Raw genomic sequence first — 10323 nt, 5'->3', positions numbered from 1 at the left:
CTTGCAAATACCGCAACAAGATGAAAACATATTTATTTCATGATTATTAAACACATAATTAACCAAATTTATATGTCTCAATGGGGTTTCATAATACACTTTTGGGTGCTTATCACACTACCCCTTAAACATTACTTTGCTTGTCCTCAAGCAAAGAAGAGACACTAAAATAGATAAGTGGCCAAAAATGTGTAGTCCTAAACTAATTCGTTTTACAGAGTGCAGTTGCATTGACCATATGCAACAAGGCCTTAAACCACTAGGAATTCCCTAGTTGACGAAGTTATAGCCTCGTGAGAGTTTTTCCAGAAAAGATACTCACAAACTTCATTTATACTACAACGACTCGTTGATGTAAACTTCGTTTCCTAAATTAATCGGATATCCATACATCTCCTTAGCAGGAACGAGGATTGATTTCTTTGAAACTCAAGTTAATATGTATTCAATAATTAAAACATCTACATATGATTATTCATGCAGTGAACTTTCATTCATTGAAATATACTAGCGAGGGTTGTTTTCGATCCCTTGGAGAGCGTGCCTAAATAAGTTCTCGGTGTATGTGTGAAAAACACAATTCCACTCAAAATTTTACCACTCAGGTTTTGTTAACTTCAGTGTGCAGTGGGCACACGTTTCCTCACATTTCAATGACAGTCAGAGGAGCCGATGTCGATCAATCACGTCTACTACTTATTATCACACCACCCTACTCCTAATTGAGCTAGAGGTCTTTATTAGGTATTGTGGGGCTTAGTGTACAAGAAAATGGAAATGGATAATCAAAATTTACGAGTATAAGATAATAGGGACTTCATATATTTACACTAGAGAAATCCTTGTTTTCTTTCCTTCTTCTAACTGAGCTTTATAACCTTGTTCTTAAGCCTCTAATGGATTTATTATTATATCTTTTTTATTTTATTTATTTATTTATTTATTTATTTTTTAAGATGGCTTAAAAACATGATTCTATTTTTCTTTCCTGAAGTAAGTAACTGACTTTTATTTGGGACAAGTCTTTCTCTTTATTCTTTCCACATTTCATCCTATTTCTCATACTCATCACTTAGGTAGGTTCTTTTATTTGGTTTAATAAATGGGTAAGGAATTTTTGGTGAAAGTGAAAGGTTTGATGAATGGTTCAGTGGAGTGACTAGCGGTAAAATTTGTAACAGGTAAGAATTTTTAGCTATGTCGATCCAAAGAAGGCCTAAATTCTCGCCTAGGGTTCGGGTGGTGATCAAGTAAGTAGACGTATGATTTCTCTAATCGAAAAACTACTCCTCCGCGGTCATCACACACAAATCACTCATGTCAAGGTTTTTGGTTAGATTCTCACAGGATTTATAGTTTAAGTAACTAACCGTTGGTTCCAGAAACTTACTGCCATGTACAATCGATGATACTCATCATGTACATGAATATTCATGAAAAGATGTATAAACTATTGCATGTATTATCTAAAGTTTCTTAAAACAAATCCTAATTAGGATACTAATGTGAGATTTCTAGACAATTTTCATCATTGAAAAGAAAACAAGACTTTGTCACTAAGTACAATTATTAATACTGAAAATAAAAAAACTATATATAGGCTACAAGATGCCTAATTTTTGCTACAGTTTAAAGTTTTAAACCACCAAACGTAATGATGCTTAGTCCTCAAAAGATCAATAATTAAAAGAGAAAGTATCGAGAACTGTGGAGCAAAATTAGGGGCTAGATTGTTTGGAGCAGAGGTTGGAGATCATAATATATTATTCAGAAATAACAAGAAAATGTTCAATAGCACACTAAACATAGCACACGATACATAGCACACGAAATAATGAACCATAGTATATGAAACATGAAAAAAAATAGCACACCAAACATAAGGTTTAGCTAGATATATGTACAATGGCAAACTCAAGTTTACCATCCAGCAGGACGTGAAGGTCTGGTGTCCTCTTTAAGGAAATGCATTTCCTTAGCATCGCGCCAATAGATAATAGTCTGCCAAATTTCTGCCCATTCTTTGTCTCCGGATTCCCTCAAATTGGTCTTCATCTTTTCGTCCTTTGGGTAACATCAAACATGCCTCAGGTATCGAGCGGGACGCTTCCATTGACGAAACCTCAATGAGCGAATGATTCTGTTTGCTGGGCACATGGAATCTACCTTGACCCAGTCATGAAAAGTGGCTGCAAACTGTGGGAAATGTGTCTTTATGATTCGGCAAGCGGTGACTGGTAAAAGTATATACTGATCCTGAAAAGTGTGAGCTCATTTCAGGCTGGAGATAACACAACCTAAAATGTTAAATAATGCATGACCCTGAGCTAGTGCACTGAATACAACGCAAGCAGCCTCATTGGCAGTAGAAAAATGTCAATCTCCCATAATGTTTAGGAGTACAAATAACATTGCAGTCCCCATGTTCATGGTCATGCTTGCTAATGGAATGGTGATGTTGCGCCATGGCACATGGCCATCTCCTTCTCGTTTGATCTCAAGACCATCACCATAAGAGTCGCGAAACGCTTGCCACTGAAAGGAACGGTAAGAATTATGATAGATGTACTGCCAAAATGCAGCAGGTTCGTGGTATGGAAGGTCCAAAGATAGGGCAAGTTGTTGTTCAGAAAAGATATGAGGTGTGTCACCAACTCGGATTGTGAACCCGTCTAAATAGAAACCATGCACATGGTTGAATGCTGGTGTGTCTTCCATATTAGCATAAAAGTATGCAGCCAAACTCGGAGAATAAGTTTGGTCAGGTTGAAGAATTAGGGAAGACCACCCAATGTTTGTGATGTAATTATAGAAGAGATGGCCATAGGCATTGGAATCCATCATAGACTGAAAGGATTGCTCAGGAATGAGTTTGGGAGGTACCATGGATGATGAAGATGCAATGTTTGATGAAGATGCCATGGTGGATGAAGTAAAGAAATGGGTAACGATACCGGCAACTGGATGGAAAAATGAATATGTAAGAAAATAGACCCTCTTGTAGCACATGTTAAAATTATATTAGTCACAATGGAAATGATGACAATCCTATTAAGCATTGCATACAAAAGAAAACAAAAAGATAAGACAAAACACATAGTAAGTCGGAAAAACGTAATAACATAGATGATTATATACTTATTGACTTAGTAATATCATGGATTCTTATATTGATCTTGGAGATGCATATTTTGCACCAAACTGTTTAGGTCTACTATTTGTTGGCCGAGCTGCATCTGAATGTCCCCTTGGCTGGCAGAGAGTACCGTTTGATTTTCCATTAGGAGAGCGTGATTTTGCAAGGATTGAGAATGATTTTCCAAGATCTCCTCCCCGTTCAACATCATGCGTTGCTTGACGATCTTGGAAATCAAGAGTTGTGATGATGATATTCGACGAGTGTGTAGTTCCCTCAAACCCCGATGAAGAAGTTTAATGCCTTCCATGGGATTAATAATATTCAAGATGGCATTTTCATCAAATAAATGGTCAGAATTTGAGCTTGGGGTGTTTACGCTTCATCTATTAGAGTATCGGGGTCCAAAACCAACGGAGTAGTCTGTTTTGAAGTACCTTTATATATGCTCTTTGAAGGGGTGTCTCTCGGAGAAATTATTGGATAACCCCAACGATCATAATCTGCGTTACCAAACCGGGTAGAGGTGTCGACCTTCTTGTTTTCTTGGTGATTACGTTCCAGAGGTGTTGGATCGACAAAAGTCATCTCTTTGAGTTTGCAAAATCCAAAGTAGGTGAAGTTGAGGCTTTGTGACTTCGATTGGTGTGATGTACCTACCACATTATGTCCCAACCCGATTGGAGCACAACACGTTGATTCTCGTTTCAAAGAGCGTTGAAGAACCATGTGATGTGTATTTTCGACGTCGCCATGAGATCTGTAGCTTCATGATAAAGTTTTTATGAATCGAATGATGACTCTTGAACAAGGGACTCCTGGGTTTTTATTGGGATTTGAAGTATGTCGGAGATCATTTCCTTATTCAATTCCAATCGTTGTCCATAGGCATTGAAGTAGAATTTTCCATCTTCATATCCGCTAAATTGGTAGAACATCAAAACCAATTCTCGGGAATAACCAGCTGCTGAATGATATAGAAGGGGCGTCCATCCGCGACGTATGATTTCGGTGTCAAAATAAGGAGAAAACCGGCCCTCTTCGAAAGTTTTCAGGTAGTCTTTCTCTGCCGTTATTTTTCTTGGTTGAGCCATTACTGAGGGAAGGATAGTGAAAATTGTATGAATAAGAATGGCTGAAAAAGAATAGATTTATAGCCAATCTGTGAGGCTAGACCAATCTGGAGTCCAAGTGTAGTTAATGACCCATGTGATTATGAACAACATCATAGGGGATCCACATTAAGTCTTTGTCATGTCAGATATCCAAATACAATTAATGAGATGGTTTAATGTTAGAAAATACGGAGGAAAGTTTCACAGGGTAGTTAGACTTACACGTAATTTCAGAAATGATGATCATAACTCAGTAATAGAATATGGATAGAATAATCGAGCTGCATGTGTGACAAGTGTTATGTGTACCTTGTAGCATGCACGATTTTCTCTGAACACCATGTGTATCCATTACTTATTTTGGTGAGTTTTGGATGGCCTATCTTTGTTATGGTTTGTTTATTTATTTACTTATTATTATTATTATTTTTTTTTATTATTTATTTTTTTTATTATTTATTATTTTTTTTATTATTATTATTTTTATTATTATTATTTATTTTTAGAGAGGAAAAGACAACTAATATACACAAATATTTAATACAGAACTTCTCCATTTAATACGTAACCCGTACAAATGTGTGAGAATTATTTAACACACCATACTAATATACAAAATGAAAATCAGAAAAAGAGACGGTTACATAGATCTAGATGTTCTGGATCATGTTATGCATGAGTGCCAAGAGAATAATGATAAACACTGTTATCACGATTAATGTGATAGCCCATTCGCGTTGCTCCTTTTCCCATCGGTCTATTTGATTCATTATGTTCAAGGAATTGAAAATTTGTAAAGAAGAATTTGTGAAGAGTGAGAGAAGGGAATGAGTGAAAGTGGAAATGAGAGTTGTATTTATAACTTGATTTCTGACCATTGGGCATCTAATCGTTTGGATCAGTCCGTTGGGTTCTGACCGTTTGGATCAGTCCGTTGGGTTCTGACCGTTGGGCTTTGAGAGTAGGCCCAACGAATCAAGGAGCAAACTCATATTTTTGAAAGTACTATATTCGCATAACATAAATAATTTCTCATTCAAACCGTCTGGAGATACAAAATTATGAGAAATCAACCGATATATAATAATTTAGCACTAAAAAAAAAAAAAAATGCAACGCATAAGGGAAATAAATGACATAGTCATTTCTAAACCAAGGGAAATAAACAGCTACTGGGAATCCTCCGGGTTAGCAGAAGATGAACCCGGGTTTCTACGTCTTTTTCCACGACGGTTCAGCCGAAATGACCGGTCGGAATGTGGCCTATAGATCAGAAGAACCGATCTTGGAATTCTTCTCTTTGAGTTGCCATCATCATTCTCTGGAAACGGCCTTGGCAATTTCTCACTTCTTACTGAAAGTCATTCTGGGAAGTAAGCATCTCTTCCTGGCAAAGAAACATCTTACGCATACTAGTATTCATGTGCCTCAAGGTGTCCATAGGAGTATTGATTCGGCGCATGGTATCTTCATTAAAACAGTCTGGTGGTGAAGGAGGAGGAGGAGGTACGTTATCATGCTCAATGTCATCTCTAGCTACTGGGTCCCAGTGGTCTAAAACACAAGTCTCAAAATTTCCAAAATTCTCGAAAGACCTTGTTTCAATGAAAGGAGTACCGGATCGAACCCTAAGTTAAGCATAAAATCGAAAGTAACAAGTACAAAGAAGAGGAGTCGACCGTTTGACGCTGTCGAAGAATATGGCCCAAGAAATGGACCATACAGAAAGTGTTCTTCCTCTCTGTAGGATCCACAAGCAGGTGCAAGAAAGTCTTGTTCACGCCGACGCCTTTGAAGTTCCAATGACGTTGTCGCCCCGCCATCGAGTGACGGCTAATTGGTTACGCCCGCGAATCTTTGCTGGTACACGCAGTTCGAGCTAGTGTTGTACTCCCCCTCGAGAAGCGTGTCAAACATCAAATCCCTCGTGGTTGGATACTCTGACAATAACAGGGTCGGGCTATCAGAGTTTATCGGAATCTGTGCGGTATTCGAAATCAACTCCAGCGTGAGTTCACGTTCCAACCTATCCGCCGTAATCCAAAATTCGTCACCCCGGAAACCTCCATTGTTGTAAAATTTCAACACCAATTCTTCGGAATAATGAGCTGGAATTCGGTGCAATAGATATTCCCACTCTCTACTAGCAATTTTTTCATCGAAAAATGGGTGAAACATCCCGGAATTGTAGAGATTTGCGAAATTCCTCTCAACTGTAATTCGCCTTCGTGCTACCATAGCGCGGTGTAGAGGATATTTTGAGGGTGTAAATAACAAGAGGAGGTGGTGGAGATGGTGCTGGAGGAAGGGGGTTGAGTTTGGTGGAGTTTGGTTCGCGTCGGCGTCGGTCAATTCATCGGTGGTAGTCTTGGCTTGAAAGTGAATTGTGGGGGGACCAAGATCCGATTTTTGTGGGAGAAGAAATGAGAGGGGTTGACGCGTGGGTGCCTCGCGCGTGGGCTTTGTACCCGGATTTTTGATTTTTGGGTCGGGTCAAAATTTTGGCCCAAGCCCAAATGAATTACAGAAATTCCCCTTATGTCCCGAAATGTTCCGAAATTTCAAACGTGGAAATTCGATTCGTTTCAACTCCAAATTGAACGGATGAGATATCAAAACGATCGGCATTAAAATTGCCATCCACTAGAATATGAAAAAAATCACATTCAAACAATTATTATTTTTTTATTTATTTTTTTTTTTAACTTTGGTTTTTATTTATTTACACTTTTATATACAAATGTACAAGTCGAGAAGAATGTGTCAATAACACCGGAAATCCAAATAAAACAACACATCACAATAGCTTAACTCAGGCAACTTTCATGTCGGCTCTGGGTGAACCCAATCCGCGGTGATCGCGGGGTTTATCCTATATGTTTTGGGGCCTAGGGTTCAGATCGGTACCATCCTTGACCAATGTGCAATGGTCTACTAATAATATTACCCTTAGTATATATGGTATAGCCTCAAACCGCCCCGAAACAGTCACATAGAAAGCGATCGGGGTTGGCACGGTGGAATCCATTGCCCGCATTTAACTAGGAAATGTCCAATGGTGCATATCACGACTCTCTTTGGGCACCATGCTGGGTGCTAATAAGAAAAAAAAAACGAGTATATACAAGTTGAGTCTTTTAACGTCAGATCCTCAAGACGAATGTGAGTCTTTCAACGTCAGATCCTCAAGACGATTGTGAGTCTTTTAACGTCAGATCCTCAAGACGAATGTGAGTCTTTTAACGTCAGATCCTCAAGACGATTGTGAGTCTTTTAACGTCAGATCCTCAAGACGATTCCCAACCTGTGGGAATAACGGGATGACGACGAAGTTTATCTTGCTGAGCTGGTGTCAGACAATAATATACCTTATACCGGCTTATCTCGGATAGAAGATCAAGACCTGGACAGAAAGGAGTTTGACAGTTCATACACCACCCCATCCTTTTTCGCGTCGCCGCTGAAAGCAAAAAAAGTACTAACGACCATTACCAATTCGAGATGGGTGAGATTTACACCAAAAATGATGAGTTGGAGTTCGCGAGGAAGAGAATAGAAAAGGAAAGAAAAAGAAGGATTTGAAATTTTGGTACCCATTGTTTTCCGAAGGCACGTTTGCTTTCGATTATCGAAGACATTTATACTCGGCTGAAGTAGAGTTTTGTGGACTAAGGTTCCGGCGCTTGCAACCACACATTCTAGGGATTTTTAGAAAAGAAAATAGAAGAGGGCTCGGCTACCCTAATGGCATACTTTTCCTGTTTAAATACATGGAAAGAAGTACACCAGTGAATCTATTTCTCAGGTAGACCGGATCATCGAGTAGAGTCTCTTCGACATCCGGAGAGCGCAACTCATGATAATGTTTAAGGCTACTGGCCATTTACTTGAAATTCGCTACCATCATTTACGTTTTTCACAGAGATAGCCCCATAAGGGGTGACAGCAGAGACAGTGAAAGGACCAGACCATCGAGTTTTTAATTTTCCTGGAAAAATGTGTAATCTTGAGTTGTACATCAAAACTTTTTGACCGACTTTGAATTCTTTTCTCAATATGTGCTTGTCATGCACTCTTTTCATGTTGGCTTTATAGGATTTTAGAGAGATCATAGGCATCATTCCAAATTTCCTCAAGCTCATTTAACTGCAATTTTCTCTTTTCACCTGCCACGTTAGTGTTATAATTGAGGCTTTTGATGGCCCATAGAGCACGGTGCTCAAGTTCAACCGGCAGATGACAAGGTTTTCCAAAAACGAGGCGATACGGAGACATCCCTATAGGTGTCTTAAAAGCTGTTCTGTATGCCCACAAGGCATCAGATAATCGTAGAGACCAGTCTTTCCTAGATGGATTGACAGTTTTTTCCAAAATGGATTTGATTTCTCGATTAGAGACTTCTACTTGACCACTGGTTTGAGGATGGTACGGAGTTGCCACTTTGTGCGTGACTCCATATTTCTTTACTAATGATTCAAAAATTTTATTGCAGAAATGTTTTCCCCCGTCACTAATTATAGCTTTTGGAACACCAAATCGAGAAATTATTTTCTTTTACTTAACAAAACGACCGTTTTATGATCGTTAGCACGACATGCCAATGCCTCAATCCATTTTGACACATAGTCAACTGCTACAAGTATGTATAGGAAGCCATGAGAATTTGGAAATGGACCCATGAAGTCGATGCCCCATACATCAAAGATTTCCACAATTAGAATGGGATTTAAGGTCTTCATATTGCGTTGAGTAATGCGACCTAACTGCTGGCAGCGATGGCATGCTTTGCAATGCTCATGTGCATCTTTAAACAGTGTTGGCCAATAAAAACCACATTGTAGAACCTTGGCCGCAGTTTTCTTACCACTAAAATGACCACCACAAGATTGTTCATGGCAGAAGGATAACACATCGTTGTGTTCCCAGTCGGGAATGCAACGGCGGATTAGTTGGTCTGAACAATACTTGAAGAGGTAGGGATCATCCCAGAAATATAATTTCACAGTGGATAAAAACTTTTTCCAGTCATTACGAGACCAAGATAAAGGGACTTCCTCGGTAACTAAGTAATTTACTATGTCTGCGTACCAAGGGGACGAAAAAATAGAGTACAAGTGTTCATCTGGAAAGGAATCACAGATAGGTTCGGTATCAGTATTAACATCACTGACAAGTCTTGATAAATGGTCTGCAACCACATTTTCGCTACCTTTTTTATCTCTAATTTCGAGAGTAAACTCTTGCAAAAGGAGAATCCATCGGATCAACCTTTGTTTTGCATCTTTTTTCGCTAATAGATAACGAAGTGCCGCATGGTCAGTGTAGACAATAGTTGGAGAACCCACTAGGTAAGGACGAAACTTATCCAATGCATATACAACAGCGAGAAACTCTTTCTCAGTGGTGGTATAGTTACGTTGAGCTTCATTAAGGGTTTTACTCGCATAGTAAATGACAACCGGCTTATCTTCTCGGCGTTGCCCTAGTACAGCTCCTATAGCATAGTCGCTCGCGTCACACATTAATTCAAAAGGTTTAGACCAATCAGGTGGTTGAATTATAGGAGCGGTAGTTAATGCGGTTTTTAATATCTCAAAGGCTTGTTTGCAACTGAAACTGAAATAAAAAACGGCATCTTTAAGCAGGAGATTGGTTAAAGGTCTAGCAACCTTTGAGAAATCTTGAATAAATCTCCTATAGAACCCTGCGTGTCCTAAGAATGCGCGAATGTCTCGAACTGTTTTTGGTATAGGAAGTGAAGCAATTTTTTCTATCTTAGCTTTGTCGACTTCGATTCCGGCCCTTTGAAACGATGTGTCCTAAAACTATTCCTTTAGTAACCATGAAATGGCATTTTTCCCAATTAAGAACAAGGTTTTCTCTTCACAACGATGTAAAGACCTTTTCAAGATTTGATAGACGACTATCGAAAAGAATCTCCATAAATTGAGAAGTCGTCCATGAATACTTCCATAAACCGTTCAACCATATCACTGAAAATATGAAGCATGCAGCGTTGGAAAGTACCAGGTGTATTGCAAAGGCCGAAAGGCATTCGTCTATATGCAAAAG

Source organism: Coptis chinensis, chromosome 2, assembly GCF_015680905.1.
Source record: "Coptis chinensis isolate HL-2020 chromosome 2, ASM1568090v1, whole genome shotgun sequence".
Taxonomy (NCBI): Eukaryota; Viridiplantae; Streptophyta; class Magnoliopsida; order Ranunculales; family Ranunculaceae; genus Coptis; species Coptis chinensis.
This window is presented reverse-complemented; position numbering follows the sequence as displayed.